Source organism: Zea mays, chromosome 9, assembly GCF_902167145.1.
Source record: "Zea mays cultivar B73 chromosome 9, Zm-B73-REFERENCE-NAM-5.0, whole genome shotgun sequence".
Classification (NCBI taxonomy): domain Eukaryota; kingdom Viridiplantae; phylum Streptophyta; class Magnoliopsida; order Poales; family Poaceae; genus Zea; species Zea mays.
Window position 1 is genome coordinate 54,913,501 of NC_050104.1, and position 19,282 is coordinate 54,932,782.

The 19,282-nt window shown below is 42.4% G+C and overlaps 1 pseudogene across 1 annotated transcript; it reads left to right on the forward strand.

The window, feature by feature from the left end:
• The first annotated feature begins 6,702 nt into the window (after positions 1-6,702).
• LOC109939173 (triose phosphate/phosphate translocator, chloroplastic-like) lies at positions 6,703-8,526 on the forward strand (annotated as a pseudogene). Its single transcript, XR_002264900.1, has 8 exons — positions 6,703-6,769; positions 6,865-6,960; positions 7,260-7,372; positions 7,482-7,559; positions 7,654-7,770; positions 7,898-7,997; positions 8,089-8,189; positions 8,321-8,526. The product of XR_002264900.1 is annotated as a triose phosphate/phosphate translocator, chloroplastic-like (transcript).
• Positions 8,527-19,282: the final 10,756 nt, after the last annotated feature.

A 19,282-nucleotide genomic window follows, 5' to 3' on the forward strand; every position in this document is an offset into this window, starting at 1 on the left:
AAACCATAGCTTTGCCGGTCTGTGCTCATCAACACATCAAAAGAGGACTGTGATATCTGACAAGGTACAAAATCTTCAAAGTATAGAACCTACAATTGTTGCAACCAACAATGGCATAAACTGTCAGCTCAGTTGAATCATGATTAACTATAATATCACTGGACATGGAAAAGAATGCATCTCATGAGTCATAATATTGTCAGTAAGCAAGTTATAAGTCAAATGAACAAATCATTTCCATTGTCATGGCATAATAAAGATTGTCTTGGCATGGGGAATGTGCCGCCTTCAGCCTGAATTTGGTACCCAGACATGCGCTAGGATCTAGAAGAAACAACTATTCAGGAAATGAAATGTATGGCTGAAACCTTTGTGGTTCAAACCTGTGTGGACGGGCAATTTACCATACAACAAGTCAAATCAGATGCAGTGTATGCAGTACTGCAGTAACTATTACTACTTCAACATGTAGTCGTTTAGCTTTTCTTCTGTCTACATGGTTTGCTGCTCCAGTTCCTATCTTTAGAAGATCTCTGAAGTAAGAGGAAGAAAAAAGGTAAAACTTACTAATTATGTTATTGGCAGCACCGCAACCTGTCCTGAGGATGCATATGCCATAATTAGATGATGCTCTAGTTCCTATCTTTAGAAGATCTCTGAAGTAAGAGGAAGAAAAAAGGTAAAACTTACTAATTATGTTATTGGCAGCACCGCAACCTGTCCTGAGGATGCATATGCCATAATTAGATGATGCACAAATGTTTATTAACATGCCAATGGGTGAATATAGTGACAACAGACCAGACTACATAAGGGTTTGGACACATGAGCTTAGCACATGCATGCCAGAAAAGGCTGAGAGAGAATGGGGCTGCGTGATTAGGAAATGGCCAAATGCACGTGAAGCATGGGATGCTGTTGGTGGGCTGCTATAGACATTTTTCACATGGTTTTTAGTTATTTGTTTGACTAAAGGAACCTCAGAGGCTCATATCAGCAAATATAGGCAATTGTTTTTCTGTCCCTAGATGGAAGTGCAACTGTAATTTTGCCCCTCAAAATTCGACTTTGTGATTTCGGGCCTCTTTTTTTGAAAACGAAAAAACAAGTCCGTCCCTGCTTCAGTTAGATGACAGTAACGGTGTGAAATAGGACATACAAAGACAAACTTACCCTTCAGGCGTAATTGTGATTTTATCCCTGCTTTTTCAAAGGAGGGGCAAAATCACAATTACGACTGAAGGGTTAATTTGTCTTTGTATGTCCTATTTCACACCATTACTGTCATCTAACAGAAGCAGGGACAAACTTGTTTTTCGTTTACAAAAAAGAGGCCCAAAATCACAAAGTCGAATTTTGAGGGGCAAAATCACAGTTGCACTTCCATCCAGGGACAGAAACACAATTGCCCCATATGTAAAAGTTTTGTGATATCGAGTGCGAACATGTCTTAAACACAAATCATGCTACAATCAACAAATGCAATCATAATTTAGCAATGATTCTTCGTTAGGTTCTCGGGCACGACGACACCGACACGGCTCTCCATCGTGGCACGGTAGCACGCGCTCGGTGCTCCGGCCTCCGTAGTCCACTCCAGACCCGCTTGGTCGCCCGCAGCAGCTTGCCAGCTCCTGCTTTTGCTGCTCCGACCGGCGTCCGTGGTCCGTGGAGGCAGGAAGCCTGGGCGGTGGGCACTGCCGCGCTGCTCTGTTGCTGAACCTGAACCACCTGACGGTGTGAAGGTGAGAGTAAATAAACCGTGTGCTACTGGTGCTTAGTGTGCGTGCGTTGCAACGGGGACCTATAATATCACGATAATTATGTACAAATAGGTTTATGCCCGTGCGGTGCTACGAGTAAACACATGGAATCGTTATCTATGTGGTACCGCAAATCAAACAAAGTATAAACCTATTTTCCCTCTTGTTATTTTGTTTGTTTCAATGCAATAATATTGATGAGCAACATCTTTTTCGGATCTACCATTTAGCGCAAGCAAACAAGATCTTTGTTTGCTGCTATCTCTTTTTTCTAAACTCCAAGTTACATGTTTGCTGCTATCTTTTTTTTCTAAACTCCAAGTTACATGTTTGCTGCTAAATTCTGAGACCTTTAAATTGATAGAGTGACTTTGTTTGTTGCTAAATTCTGATACCTCTAAATTCAGTCATAATAACACAACAATATATTGTTCATATTATTTTAGCATTTTTATAAGGAGCAATGTTGTATCTTTGCAATAATGCCATGATATACATCCTATAAGATTAATGGCATTGGGTATACTTAATCAAAATAGGATGGTGGCAGGCCTGTGTCCCTTTCCTCCGTAAGTTTATACAAGTTCACTTGTCACATCTATATGAATGAAGAACTTAAGCTAAAGTTTGTGTTTTATTTAGTTTCGTGCTATTTGACGATGTACTTTATATACTTAAAATACTTTTGTCAATAAAATTATGTTTGACACTTTCAATCTGATGGGTACAGACCAAATCACAATGGATATAGTGGTGGAGGAAGGAAATGCCGATGTTGGCAATACTGCTGAACCATCGTATGAGGTTGTGGCTAGAAGTGGTTGTTCAGCACAATTGTAAACTAATAACATTGATGAACATGAATTGGGTAAGTGCTATTATCAATTACAAAAAAACTAAGGTCTGCATAATAAATATTTTTTTGACACTTAATTCTTCTCTTGTGCGCCATAGATATAGAGAGCGAGGATAGTAAGGTCAGTGTTGGTAATGCTGCAAAACAATCACACGATGTTGTGGGAGTAGGCATTGACTGTATTTTCAATCATGTAAAAGTGTCAACTGAAGCCGATCTTGGGCCACAACCGGGTAGGCTCTCTTATCTACACTCCTAAATGTAAATATTGTCTTATGAGTACTCCTAAAAATGCTTTTGTCAAGAGACTTATGTTTCATTCACTCCTCATACAGATGTGATACACCTGACATCTTTGGATGTTCCAAATGAATCAAGTCAAATAAGTTCTGATGCGGATATGGTAGAGCAGAACAAACAAGATGCTTTGGACACACTTATTAGAATATCACAACATAAGAAACCAAAGAAACTGAATGTAGCTCGAGTTGTCTCTGAAGGTAATTTTTTGTTCTTGCCTTATTGCATCTTATTGGTTTTCGCATATATCATTTGCTTATTAAGTATAATATTTTTCATTGTATAGATTATAAGTGCACCCCAGAAGATGTTCAGCTTATTGAATACATTAAAACATTACCGAGGAAACAAGTTGTGGTGGACATCGACAGCGCATGGTTAAATAGAAATGATATGGAATGTCTTTTTCATGGTGACATCCAAGTGTCTGGCGAAGTAAGTACATCTGTATGTCCATATTATATACAGTAATATAAAGTATATATATATTTATAATTATCATATTATACAGTATGGTATACATATTTAAAGCTAGCATGTATATTTGATCTGTTAATTGTATTCTTTTGGTGTACAGGCCCTCAGTGCATATATACACTGTATTAGGGATGAAGAGCATTTACTTCATAGAGAAGGTGGAAAGGTCTTCTTGGAGAACACATTCATTTCCAGTCTGCTTAAGCGTGATGGCGACCCTAAGGTGCTCTTAAATTGTAAGGAAGACACAATTGAAAAAAGGGTGGACAACTATTTACAGTCTGACATGGTTGACCTAAAACTCATCTCATTTTTAATATATGTAATATGTAATATATTGGTGCACAATACTTACAAATTAATGTTAATGTATGTTCTATGAAGGTGTTCATTCCAATGAATATAGAAAATTTTCACTGGTACCTGGCAGTTCTGAATGCAAAAAAAGTGAGGTACATGTACTCGATTCTATGGGACAACAAATAACGGATCGCCGAGACCTTTATACTACAGTGAGTAATCATTTCTTTTTATATTATGATTAGTTCATCATTACATTATTTGTTATCTATAAATCTTGATATGTTTTATATATACACATAGTTAAAAGGTCTAGAAAGACAGATTAAACTGCAGCAGAACATAAAGAGCTTTACCAAGGCAAGTGGTCGAACCTTGATGTTGCATCATGGCCAGTTATAGAGAAGATCACAACACAAATGCAAACCGATGGGTAAAATTCATGTGACCACAACTCTACAAAATTGGTTATATTTATTTTCATATATGCATAGAAACTCACTTGATCTGTTAAATTTCATATTAGGGTATCTTGCGGGCTATGGATGATAAACTATATGGAATACTGGACAGGATCCTCCCTATCTGATAACGTAACTCAGGTAGAGGACGTATATTTATTTATAAGAATAATGTTTCTTTTGTTCTAATCTATATACTTGCAGGATGATATAACAATGTCTAGGTTTAAGCTACCTGCAATATTATGGGACTTGAGATTAAACACAAAGAAAAGACATCAAAATCTTGACCACAATGTGGATGAAGATGGAGAGAGTTCAAGTGATGTTCAAATAATCGATACTCCATGTGAGTTACATCACATCAGATTGAACCATATATATCTCCATATGTTCTGCCTGCTAAAGTAACATCAACAAACACACAAGAACTGATGTTTGTATTATGCACATATATCATGGGGATAGACAACGCCAAATATTTAAAGTAAGTTAATTCTCATTTAATATAGTATATGCATGGTAAATATTCAACACATATGTTCTTGCTTTAACTATAAAAACAAATGTTCATTGAATAGGAAACATTGGATTCAGAGCACTAAACCTTATCCAATTTCGTTAAGTCTTCAAAAACTCAAAAATATATTGGATGTAAATAAGTCGATGGATACCGATTGTTTTAACATGGCTGTTCGGATGATCGCATGCAATGATGCCTTGTTCTTGTTGGAAGACAAATACCACTACATGGATCTACAGTTCTGTGTAAGTTCAAGTAATTAGTCTTTATTCATATAAGTGTGTTCATTATATCATTATTTTACTAACAAAAAGTAGTCCATAACTAAATTTGGTCGAGACCCTCGCCTTCGTGCAAAGCCAGATATCAACATGTTGGCAAAATTATTAGAATGTTGGCCTGACATGGAGTACGATGTTTCAGATTGCAAACAAGTAAGTTATACTCTTCATAATTTTTGTATTCTTGTTTTTTCTCTTACTTGAACTATTTTTTAACTTGCAGATTCTATTGCCCTTTTCTTTCATGGGTCACTTCACCTTATATGTACTTAACATGGACACTAGAAGCATCTATATAATGGACTCCATGCCTATACCATCATGGTTTAAGGGTGATCATCCTAGCATGCATTATATCCATAATATACATTATATTGCCAACAATATGAATGTTGCCATGGAATTGGCCAACCCTACATGGAAAGACGATATTTATATGTGGCGTCGTATAGTACCAACATGGGTTCCAAGAACATTAAACTGGTAATTTTTTTTAACCCGAACAACTTATTAATTTTGTCTACATATATGTAACAACGTATTATTTTTATTTGTAGGGATTTATCTAGCTTTCTTGTTATCAACTTTATGCACGATTGGAATGGTATAAGGTTACCCTGCATTTGCACTGTGAGTACCCTATTTGTTCTAATACTTTGTCAATATTGTTCTTCTATAATTGATTATTAATCGAGTTCAATGATATGTAATAATGAATGTGCAGAATGGGAATGACCTGAGGACCAAATTCTTAGTAGAATTATTGAAGTACAAGGACAATGAATCCAAAGACAACATTCCAGAAGAAATACAAGAAATTATTAGGCACATTAGATAGATATGATTTTATTTGTAATGATACTCAACTTATTATCCTAATTAATTTTATTGCCTTTTAGGTTCGTAGTATCGTTAGGAACATTTGCCAACATATATTTTAGTTATATGTTGCAAATATGAAGGCAGTTCAGATTTCTGTACTTTCAACGATGCATTGGTGTTTTAGAAGCTTCAGCTTATCCTACTGTAGTACTGTGCTTAAAAGACTCCTATGGGTTTTCATCTTTTTATTGGAAACGAAGTACCATACTATTGTACTGTACAGTGACTTACAAGTATGGAGGGATAGGGCTCATAGCACCTTCTAGCTTCGTGAGTCAAATTTGAAGACTGGTAAAATCATTTTAAGCCTTTCGAAATAACATACCATGTGTTTTTATTCTTTAAAGCTTTCATGTGACAATGTTTCCTCCAAGTTATTGCAATCATTATCAATTCTCATCTTGGTGTTGAACATTAATAGTATCTTGATCATCTGTGTTTTTCTCAGCACTGTAGTCTGTCACCACTGCCAGCATATGAGCCTGCATTTGATTGGGAGAATGAGAGGTCTTTGATATTTGGCCAAAGGGTGCCAGAAAGTATACCAGCAATAAGCAACAGGTTGCTTCAGCCCACAGACTAAACCAATGCATCCATCATTTCTCTCTCCCCACCCCTTCTTCTTGTGATCAATGCTTATTAATTAATCATGTTTTAAATTGTTTTGTACTGATTACAGTGGCTTGAAGATAACTGTCAAGGTACTATCTTTGTCATTCCAAGCTGGATTAGTTGGTGAGCAAAACTAGAATATTTTGTGATTGCTTCTTAACTTCTTTACTGTGCTTAAAAAACTACCATTTGTAACACACATTTTGTATGTAAGTTATCGTAGTATACTGGTATTATATATAACAGTATAACACACATCACTAGTAATGTGTCCTTCGCTGCTGTTGCAGTCTCATTTGCTCACACTATCAAAGGTGCTTCTCTTCTTTTCTTTTCTTTTCTTTTCTTCCCATTTATATTTCGATGTTCTTGTTGCCCCCTTTTTTTATGTTACATACTTGCGATGCAGCTCTGGAGCCCTTCTTCAGCGCAGCTGCTACTCAGTTTATCCTTGGACAGCAAGTTCCCTTCTCTCTGTGGCTTTCTCTTGCCCCTGTGGTCCTTGGTAATTCTCAAATCGATCCTCTCATCCTAATGCTCTAGCTAAGTTGCAAGTTATAGAGTGTCGGTGGCAAGGTAGGTACAGTGTATGACAAGAAGAAGTTAATTGAGAGTGCGTGATCTGATGAAGTCATATCTGATGGTGCACTTCCCTTTCTTTATTACCCCCATTACTACTGCTATCTTCTCCACTGGGCTAAATAACACGTACTTTTCGAATTGTACCTTGCTTTATATTCTAATAATCCGCTACAAGTTAATTAGACATAACCCTCCTTGCTCATCCTCTCATGAAATTTCCAGGTGTTTCAATGGCATCCCTTACTGAGCTTTCATTCAACTGGACTGGCTTCATCAATGCCATGATATCAAACATCTCATTCACTTACATGAGCATTTATTCCAAGAAAGCTATGGTTTGTGCTTCTTCTGTTTTAATCTCTTAGCTCGTTATGATTTGCTTTGTTATGCAACAGGTTGTTGTTTTTGCCTTAACTGTCGTTCTAATCGCTTATGGCATTACAGACTGACATGGATAGCACCAACGTGTATGCTTACATCTGAATAATTGCTCTAATTGTTTGCATTCCACCTGCATTGATCGTAAGTGTGATGGAATTACCACAAGCGGTAGACGAAACAGGATTCATGTGCCATACCCTAATGGTATTCTTGATACACTCCCATAATTGTGCAGTTTGAAGGGCCCCAGCTAATGCAGCATGGATTTAGTGATGCCATTGCAAAAGTAGGTTTGACAAAGTTTGTCAGTGACCTATTCTTGGTTGGACTGTTCTACCATCTGTATAATCAGGTAACCAGTTCGTGATATCATGGGAACACTTTTATATGAATCACAGGTTTAGCATTTTAGCTGGCTTGCCACGTAGAGTCATGGATCTACCATTTTGTCTGTTATAACATGAGCAACGGTATTGCAGATTGCTACAAACACCTTGGAGCGAGTGGCTCCTCTGACACATGCTGTCGGGAATGTGTTGAAACGTGTTTTTGCCATCGGTTTCTCAATCATTGTTTTTGGTGAGTGGACGGTTTAGCCTTCTCCAGGAAAATGAACAATGATTTCTTTCCCTCTTGACATGTTGTAGCTAACGCTTGCTAAACCTCACAGGCAACAAAATTAGCACACAAACTGGAATTGGCACGTCCATTGCCATAGCTGGTGTTGCTATGTACTCTTACATTAAGGCTAAGATTGAAGAGGAGAAAAGGGTATGATGATTTTTTTGTCACTATATCTCAATACATGAAGCACATGCATGTATGTATCAGTGGAAACATGGTAGATGCACATTTGATTTGATTGCTAACTAATAGTGTAATTTTTTTCTTCTTAAATCCAGAAAAAGAGCGCATGACTGCTGTGAATAATATTATCGGGACCTTCCTCGGACACAACATCGTCGACAATCACGACCTACTTCTATACCTTGTTTTGTTTTCATCTTGAGTCAGTCGGTCCATTGTTTGTTCCCAGTCTGGTGATTAAAAGTCTGCAAATTCTGTTTGTGGAATTGGCAGCGATACAAATTTGGCTTCTTTAAGTAAATCCGGTTGCCGGTACACAGCGGTATTAATTCACCTGTAACTGAATGTAATACCGTAATGCAAAGGGCACAACACTCTGCCTGACTAAAATAAAATGGTGAAGGTTCAGCCTTGTTGTGGTTGCTAAGGGCCAACCGGTTTGTTTGGGATTTACAATTCATCAACTACCCACCCACTGAAAACCTATTTAAATTCATACCCTCAGTTTTGCCACCTTCCTCATTTTTATCCTTAGTCGTATTTTTAATCAGTTTTACCCTTCTGCTATACTAGGTAGGTGCCTGTGTGATTCCACGGAACATAAATTGCGAACCTTCAATGGACTTTATTTGAGACAAGTGATGCCCAAGAAAATGGGGGTAAACTGACACAGCTATCACTTGCATTACTTGCCCTATGCGCGGAAGAATCTGACACAGCTATCACCCATGAAGATTTCTGGTTAACTTGTGGAACCGGACTTCATTTGAGACAAGACAACAATACCAGTGTTGAGCTTGCCACTCGGCCATGGCACACACGAGAACACGGGATGATCAAGTAAGAACTGAACAGAATGCACTAATACAAAAGGCTGGCTTGTGTTCGCTTCCTTGCTCCACAGGAAGCATAGCTGATATACAAATCAAGATTTATGTTCCGTGGCATCGCACGGGCACCTACCTAGTAGAAATAAAAAAGAAAACTTCATCATGGACTGAAACTCATCATGTCGGCCCATTCCTAACTCGACCGAGCACGATTCCCCCTCCTTTGGGCCGTTTCTGCTCTCCTCGCCGCATGGGCCGCTGCTCAGCCTACTTTCACCTCTCTTGCGGCCCATTTGTCGCATTCTGCCGCCAGGCCGAAATCCACAATGCACATCCGCACTCGCGTCCGAATTTTTTGCATTTTGGCCCTTCCTCGGAAAAAATTCACGTTTGGACCCTAGAAAATTTTAATGTCATTTTCTGTCACACAACGGATGTTGTGGCGCCGACGTGGCACTGAGCTCGGCGCCATTGATCTTGGTGCCGAGCTTGGTTGTGTACATAAAACTTGTCTAGCTTAGTCGGTAGAGCGCAAGGCTCTTAGCCTTGTGGTTGTGGGTTCAAGCCCCACAGTGGGCTTTTTTTTAATACTTTTTTGTTTTTGTCACTGATTTTTTTTTGTTGTCCAGATTTTTCGTTTATTTTGTCATTTCACATTGGAAGCAAACTTCCAGTCTCAGAATCTGTGAGACAAAAACTTCTGGAGATTGATGGAGTTTCTTATCGCCTACAGAAAGAAATTCAGCTTCTCAAGGCCTTCAATCATATTAAATGTAGAAATTGCCAGGTAGCGATCTACTATATCTGGAAGTGCTATTTTAGTGAAGTGTCTTAACTGATGAAACTTTTAATTGGATTTGCTCTGTAGTTTCTATAACACAAGGTTTTTCTATAGTCAAATGGTATTACAGCTATGATCTTGTTGGCTGAGCTTTTTAGACCTTTTGGCTGCCCGCCTGCCCCTTGTCTATTCGTCATCGAGTCTATTTTAAAGATGGAGGCAGAGGCAATAAGTCTTATTGTTTAGCTGTTGCATGCTCCATGATGATTAATGAAAATGACATATAGATCAAGCAGTTTGATACTTCTTATTGCAAATGTTGGCCACCGTCGTACTAAGTACTGACAAAGTATAAAATACATAATTACTAGTCGATTGCCCGTGCGTTGCAACGGCTTACAACAATACCCATATAAACTATTCATCAAAAAAAATTCAAGATTTTTTATTGACTGTCTCCGCTATCTATATAATATATTTTTTTATTTGGCTAACTGATGTTATTGTTTACTCCATGCAAATATGTCTTGGTACAACACGACCAATGAAGTGAGCGATTAGAAGAGAGTTCACAACGATTGACTAAATGAACATAGATTATAAAATGACATAATTCCATCATAAAGAGACTAAATAAGAGAAAGTTTGTGAGATCAACTTTCTAAAAAAGTCTCATGAAGTCAAACTTATAAAAAAATAGATCAAAATATGGAGTGATTGCTAAAGTCAGGCATCAATAAAAACTGTATACGCTCCATATAAATTATGCTACTTCGTAGTAATTACAAACGTTTAAAACAAAAAATAACCTTTCATTTTGCTGTTAGTGTGACAAATCATTGCTGCTCAATCCAATTCAGCAACCTCAAACACCATGTAGTCCATTGCGCCAATGTGGTCTCATAAACGACATAATGCTTGCAAGAGCCAAGAACGTCGTGTCGTACTGGGCTGTAGCCTCGGCCCGTAGTACTGGCCCGGCCCGACACGATTATTTTTTATTTTACAAAAAAACATATATACCTATATATAATTTATATTCAATATTAAAAACATCTTAGCGTGATGTTCTACTGGTTAGACAGTTTCACCCAGTGTCTCCCACCCTTCTTCCATCAGGGCATGGGTTCGAACCCCACCTCCTGCACCGTTTTTTTTAATATTTTACGCTGATTTAATTAAATAGATCGACGGGATAACGGGCTGGCCCGACACAGTTAGCAGGCCGGTATGACGTGCCTGTGCCATAGTTGTGGCCCGCGTGCATCTAGCCCGATCGACGGGATAACGGGCTGGCCCGACACAGTTAGCAGACCGGTATGACGTGCCTGTGCCATAGTTGTGGCCCGTGTCGGGCGTCGTTACGCTGATTTAATTTAATGGATCGACGGGCTAACGGGCTGGCCTGATACAGCTAGCAGACGTGCAGCGGATTAATTTGAAATAGCTGTGAGGGGTTATTTGTAAAAAAATGACGCATGACGACCGTTAAAACTGGTGCTTTAAATATAGTATAGAATTCTGTATTTTTTTCTTCTGTGTGGATTACTTAGGGGTGGTAACGGGCCATTTAATTTAGCCTAGCAAATCTAAGGATCAAGTCAAGTTAGGGCCGGATCATAAAACAATACAATTTTGAACTAACAAAATTAAGGGCCTTGTTGGTTTGTGAAGCAAGTATTAGGGCCATGATCCATTACCACCCTTAGGATTACTTTTACCACCCCATTTTGCTGACTTGTTTGTTTTTCTTCTAGTCTCATATAGCAAAACGTAGTGACATGGTGGTGATGTCTACTGACGGGGGCCTCTTGGTGCCTATGTCAACCATCACGGTTGTGTCCACGAGACGATTACACTCAGCAATGCAACTGGGCTAGCACTCATTGGCAATCCTTCGAAAGTCCACAGCTGGTTTTCTGGGTACGATCTTTTATATTTCATTTACATACTACTAAACTAAACAGTATATTTAATCCACGGATTTAATTAACCTTTCCATTCAGCGACATAAACGAAAAATCTGGAAAAAAACAAAAAAAAGTATTAAAAATCACTGACCATGGGGCTTGAACCCAAGACCACAAGACTAAGAGCCTTGCGCTCTACCAACTAAACTAGACAGGTTTTATGTACACAATCGAGCTCGGCGCCAAGATCTATGGCGCCGAGCTCGGTGCCACGTCGACACCACGACATCCGTTGTGCGCAGCACGTACCTCGGCGCCATAGCCTATGGCGCCGAGCTGTGTTAGCTCGGCGCCATAACCTATGATGCCGAGCAAAAGGTTTAAAAATGACATTAAAATTTTCTAGGGTCCAAACGTGAATTTTTTTTCGAGAAAGGGCTAAAATACAAAAAATTCGGCACTCGCGTCCACTGATAACTGGGTCCCACGTGTCAGCCCTCTCGCCACGCCCTCCCATTCCCTTCGTGCTCACTGGCGCTAGGCCCCCTCAGTCAGGCCGGTCTGTTATCCTTCCCATCTCCCCTCCGCGTTGGGCGCATGTCGGACACCGGAGCTCCGGGGAATTCAGCCCCAGCGCGGCAACAACCTCGTTGGCGTTTGTCTCCATGGCTATATATGTCGGCACGTTTTTCCTGAAGCACTGTATCATCCAGCCAGGGGCGTCGAGCCCAACCCGAGATTCGCCGCAGAGTGTGTGAGAGGATGGACCGCCGCCGTGCGAAAATCTCGTCGCTACCGCCCATCCCCGCTCTCGTCGCCAATGGGGCCTAGGTATTAACCCAGGGGGCTTCACCCCATCACCGGGGATGAGCCCGTGGCTGAGATGGGGGTAAACGACCATCCTGGCGAGCTCAATTGCTCACCGAAGTCTGAAATCCACCACGAGTCCGCCCTTCGGCGCGGTCAGGGATCTCTGTGTCCCTATTCTCCGGAATGATGCTTCTACCTCGGTTCTAATTCACTTCTGCTCGCCGTAGCACGCCTCTGAATAGGGAACGACGTTCGCACGGGGGTCGCCGGCGGGGATCGCCGCGAGCCTCGGCGCGGGTCGCTGGGCACCGTCGGGAGGAAGAAGATGGCCTATGGGCCGTTGGATATTAATGGACGGTCCAGATTAGATACAGCCTTACACCTTCGCCTCGTTACTTGTGACCGTCTGATCGGGGATCGATGGATGGGATCAGATCATGTGAATACCGACTCGGCCGTTGAGATCATGGCCCTCGGATCTTGATTGTGTGGCTCGGGTGAGATCAGACGTCATAAAATCCAAGCCGTCCATTTCAGATCATGGGGTGAGCATTGTATACCGGTCCACTGTGGTAGCGATCTAATCCTGGCCCTCAATTTGGATCGAGCGGCCAGGATCGGAGGATACCCCTTCGGCATGAAATGTTGCATAAGAAACCCTGGACTCTTACACAATCAACCCGCCATCCTCGGTTAGTGAGAATTCATACGCCTAAGTCCCTGGAATTTACTTTTTAAACCCTGAACTTCTAGAAAACCATACCCGCCGTCCCTAGACTTTTGTAAAACATATAAATAAATCTGAAAAAGGGTTTATAGTAGAAAAATAAACCCAAGAACTTGTATAATCCATACCTTAATCGTTTTAACTCTGATTTGATCCATTCCAGTTACGTTAGCTTCGTAATAAAATTACCTACACATTAGTAACCCTACTTTATCATGTAACATGTTTTTAAATAATTAATTTGTTTACCCTATGTTCATCGGATTAACTTCTCTAATTAAAATTTAAGTAATGCTTTCAGTCCCTAGTTATGATTTGACTAAAAAATATGTTTTCTAATCAAGTTATAACTTGGATTAAAATTAAATTAATGTTTTCTTAGGAATATCTTTCTCACATGATTCATTAATCAACATAGACATAGTTTTCATATTCGATCACATAAAACTATGAAAACCACATCTTTTTAACCGTAACTCTGATTTTAGTGGCTCTCGAACCTAGGTTCTCAGTACGATGCGTAGAATATTATTATTCAATTTGTTCTTATGTTTGGTGTGATGTTAATTTTGTCTATACTATGTTTCTTTGTATTGCTACGATTAGCAGTGAGGTCACGAGAATCTGAAGATCATCCTAGTACCTGGAATCTCGAGTCTCAGAAAAGTTGTGCCCTTGATCACTGTGACATGCTCAGGTTAGTCTGATGGGACCTAATAGGTTTCCCTAGACTTGTTTATCCTACACCTTATTTACCACTAAACTTTTGGGTAGTTTTGCTATTGCTCTACCTGGTTTTGGGATTAATATTATATTATTATCATGTTCCAATTATACTGTTGTTTTAATTATTGTTCATGACAAGATCATTGTGTTAATTGAAACATGGAGCTTAACTTGAGATATACGTGCTACCACAAGAGTGGAATGAGACGCCCTTGACTGACTAATTAGGAAAACTAGTGGAGGACTACCTTACCCGAGAGGGACAAGGGCAGTAGGGGAGTTGTTGGTATAGGGAGGTTCTCGGGTCGATCATGTAGCGATGGCTTTTCGGACGGAGGATTCTTATATTGCGCTTCCTAGAACTGTAGCGGGTTTTCTAAAGCTAGTGGAACTTTGTAAAGGCCTCGTAGTGGATCCCTAGACATTCACCTCATAAGTGTCTAAGGGTCTAGCTATCCCTAGCTAGACGGGATACACGACTTTTGGGTAAAGGGCGCATCCTCTGCATAGTGTAAAATTGGTATATCAGTCGTGCTCGCGGTCATGAGCAGCTCAGGACTCTCGCATGATTAATTTATGGAACTAAACTTAATCTGTCATATGCATTGCATCGCGGATGTTATTATCAATTCTGATCTCTTACTTAATTGGGTTGGTATCTACTTATACTTAGTAACTGCTAATAAAATTTTGACCAACTCTAAAAGCAATGCTCAGTTTTAACCATCTCCTTTGGTAAGCCTTACACTTCACATGAGCTCCCACCTTTGGTGAGTCCATGCACATTATTTCCCACATCTTATTGAGCGATGAACTTATGTGAGCTCACCTTGTTGTACTCACATCCCCCACCAGGTCAAGAACATGTACCACTAGATGAGGTGCATGAAGTATGTTGTGATGAATTCGTGAGTGGTCTAGGCCTTCGTCTCCCATTCAACTAGGGTTGCTGGATCGTTGTCTGCATATGATGTAATTATTTAGCTATTTTGTAAAGAAATCCTATTATATAGTAAAGATGTGTCATTTGTTTCTATACCATGAGTCATCATATGTGTGAGACTTGGTCCCAACACACTTGGTGATTATTTCGCGCCCGGGTTTTGGTGTCCCTAGAACCCGGGTGTGACAACCGAGCTCGGGCGAGGCGAAGAATCTCCTGAAGGCTGGACCCGGGGTCAGGCGAGGCAGAGAGGTTTCGCCCGCGGGCTGAACCCTACTTTGGGTGAGGTGGAGAGATTGAGCCCGAGGGCCAGTCTGCTCTACATGTCGTATTAGGTGTCCCATCGGAGGGTGGCAGGCGACGTGCGCGCACTGTAACATAGATGTAATCATGATGTTGCGCTAGACGTGATCATCGTCTTGTCCGCTACTGTGCATTAAATGCAGGTGTTCCCTCCCTGTTTTTGTGTGCTGCTGTCTCATCTGCCCGAGACCGGCCCAGGCGAGACGAACGGAGCAGCGGCGACCTCGGGCGAGGCGTAGTTCTGCCCGAGGTGAGGCACTCTCAGGGAGACGCATCGGCTTTAATAGGCACCTCGGCTGTCTTCCCTCAGGAGTTTCGTCCTTATCTTTCAGAGTGCGTTTGTTTGGGGGATAATTCAAGTATCCTTAATCATTACCCCCCGACAATTACTATTTGCTAAACTACCTCGATTTACATAGAGTCTATCCACTTTGCCAGGGGCAAAATAGACCAAATCCTAGGTTTTCGAACCAACAGATACGTGCTCCACACGAAGTTGCGTCGCCTTAACACCCTTCATTGTGACGCTACGTGCCGCCACCGGTTCCCTCCGGAACCGCCACTACCGAGTTCTGAGGCCTAAACTCAGAAAAACTCGCCATCCGTAGTGCAATGTGGTTTTGAGGCTCAACCACCAAACCACTATGAGTATCACACCACGTGAGCGTCCCCCATGACCTGGACACGTTTCTCGCCAGTTCTCGATCATGTCGGCAACATGGCCCGCTCCATCACGTCCTCAGGCAAGTGCATGTCCCAGGTGTCAGCCACCACGGATGGTCACCTAGCTACTTTGGTCCGTCAGCCAAGACCTAGTACTCGTTCTTCATCGCTCCTAGTCCATTAGCATGAGCCCACATGACCTTCACCTCAACTGTCAACCACCATCCCTATGATCCACACCACACGCTGGCCGACATAGTTGCTTATACATAATCTTCACTCCTTGGTCAGTCCATGACTCGACGTGAGACGCTACCCATTGACAATCACTCATCATCAAACTGAAGCACAAGGGACAAGTCAACCTTGTGTTCGCACGTATTGGACCAAGTGGGGCGAGGGTCTCATGAGACCACACCGATTGTATTTGTGGTGTGGTCACCAATGTATACAAGAGGGAACGAGGCCCATAACATTTCAGCTGAAAGCTCTATAGTGGAGATGACAGGGAGCATCCGAGTGAGGTTGGAAGTGAAGCACCAGTTTGCGCGTAAAGAATGCCCATGGCTAACTATGGAGTTACTGAAAGTCGCCTAGAGGGGTTGGATAGGCGAAATATGAAAATTATAAACTTAAGCACAAACTACAAACCGGGGTTAGCGTTAGAATGAATATTAAGTCTGGGAGAGAGAGGAAAACAAATCAACCAAGAAATAAAGCGGATGGCACGATGATTTGTTTTACCGAGGTTCGGTTCTAAAGAACCTAGTCCCCGTTGAGGTGGTTACAAAGACCGGGTCTCTTTCAACCCTTTCCCTCTCTCAAACGGTCACTTAGACCGAGTGAGGCTTCTTCCTTAATCTCACTGGTCACTTAGACCCCGCAAAGATCACCACACAATTGGTGTCTCTTGCCTCGCTTACAAAGCACTTGAGAGTAAGAAGTGAGAAAGAAAAGAAAGCCAAGCCAAGCAAACAAGAGCAACAAGAAACACAAGTGATCCTCTCACAAGTCCTAATGCACTAGAATTTAATTGGGGACTTTGATCGGATCGGTGGCTTTGATTTGTGTCTTGGAGTGTTGCACTTTGCTCTTGTATTGAATGGAGAATGATAAATGCTTGGATGGTTGGAGTGGAGGTGGTTGGGGGGTATTTATAGCCCCCAACCACCAAAACAACCGTTGGGGGTGGCTGCTATCGATGGGCGCACCAGACAGTCCGGTGCGCCACCGGACACTGTCCGGTGCGCCAGCCACGTCACCCAACCGTTAGGGTTCGAGCGCTATCGACCATTGGAGCCTTTGTCTTCTAGTGACACCAGACAGTCCGGTGCCACACAGAACATGTACTGTTCACTGTCCGGTGCGCTTCGGACTTCTATTGCATACTGTAGCGCTGTTAGGGCACTATGCAGTCGATCGTTGCGCTAGAGAGCCGTTGCTCCGCTTGGCACACTGGACAGTCCGGTGAATTATAGCGGAGTGGCGCTGGAGAAACCCGAAGGTGGCTAGTTCATAGTTGTACGGTCCTGGGGCATCGGACACTGTCCGGTGCGCCAGACCAGGGCACCCTTCGGTTCTTTGCACCTTTCTTTTTGAACCCTTTCTTTAATCTTTTTATTTGTTTGTGTTGAACCTTTATGCACCTGTGGAATATAATCTAAAGCAAACTAGTTAGTCCAATTATTTGTGTTGGGCATCCAACCACCAAAATTATTTATAGGAAAAGGTTAATCCCTATTTCCCTTTCAATCTCCCCTTTTTTGGTGATTGATGCCAACACAAACCAAAGCAAGTATGTAAGTACAGAATTGAACTAGTTTGCATAAGGTAAGTGCATAGGTTACTTGAAATTAAACCAATTTATAGTTTCACTAGATATGCATGGTTTGCTTTCTTTTATTTAACATTTTGGACCACGCTTGCACCACTTGTTTTGTTTTTGCAAATTATTTTGGAAAATCTTTTCAAAGTCTTTTTTCAAATAGTCAAAGGTGTATGAATAAGATTTCGAGAAGCCTTTTTTAAGATTTGAAATTTTCTCCCCCTATTTCAAATGCTTCTCTTTTGACTTAAACAAAACTCCCCCTGAATGAAATTCTCCTCTTAGCTTTCAAGAGGGTTTTAATAGTTACCAATTTGAAATATGTTTAGATGCTAGTTTTGAAAATATACCAATTGAAAATCAACATATCAAATTGAAATATATCAATGAAATTTTTTTAAAGGTGGTGGTGCGGTCCTTTTGCTTTGGGCTAATACTCTCTCCCCCTTTGGCATTAATCGCCAAAAACGGAGACTTTGTGAGCCCTTTTAAACTTTACTCCCCATTGGTACAAGTAAATATGAGTGAAGGTGTAACGCCCTGAATTTGGGGGTAGAATTTTTTCTTCTTTTTACTCACCAAATTCAGGTGTTACTCTCTTTTCTTTTCCCGTTTCGCTCCCTCTTCCAAATTTCAAAGCAGTATAGTGACTGGTGTCCATATCGGGTGTAAACAAAACCTAAGTTGACATGGGTGTTGCATCATGACGAATCATATTTCTTTTGTCTGATGTCGTGTTTAGTCGCGTGTGTTGCTTAGTCTCATTTCGGATTTTGCTTCGCGAATTGAATTCCGATCTGTGGTTGTGCGTGCCACGGGATTTTGACCCGCGGTGCGGCCCAGCCCAGCCCAGCTCGGCATGCGCGCCCCTGGCGCCCGTGCCCTCCCCCTGCCCGCGCCCCCCTCTCCCCTGGTCTTTTCCCATCATTCAATTCTCTCGCGCAGCAGCCTCCCTCTCTCTCTCCCATCTCTCTCTCTCCCCGTGGTGCCCTAGGTCTTGGAGACGGTGATCGCCGGAATTTGGATCCCCGAGGTGAGCTCCCCTCCCCTCTCCTCCTCTCTCTCCCTCTACCTCTTCCTCCCCTTCCTGCGCGCCCCCTTCTTCTCCTCTGCATGCGTGCACCCCTGTAGCCCCTCGCGCGCGGCTCCCTGGCCCCTCGCGCACGGCCCCTGTAGCCCCCTCGAGCGCGGCTCCCTTGCCCCCCAACGCGGCGTCCCGCCCCCCCGGCGGCGTGGCTCCCTCGCCCGCCACAGCGCGATTCCCAGGCCCCACCGGCGGCGCGCCTCCCTGCGCGCGGCCCCAGCCCCCGGCGACGCGGCTCACTGGCCCCCTCGGCGCGGCCCCTAGCCCCCTCACGCGCGGCTCCCGATGCCCCTGCGCGCGGCCCCTTGGCCCCGGCGGCGCGGCTCCCCGGCCCCCTGCACGCGGCCCCTCGGTCCCGGTGCGCGCGGCCCCTCGCCCCCTGCGCGCGGCCGTCCCGGCCCCGGTGCGCGGTCCCTGCGCGCGTCCCGGCACGGCTCGCATGGCCTCGGCGCAGC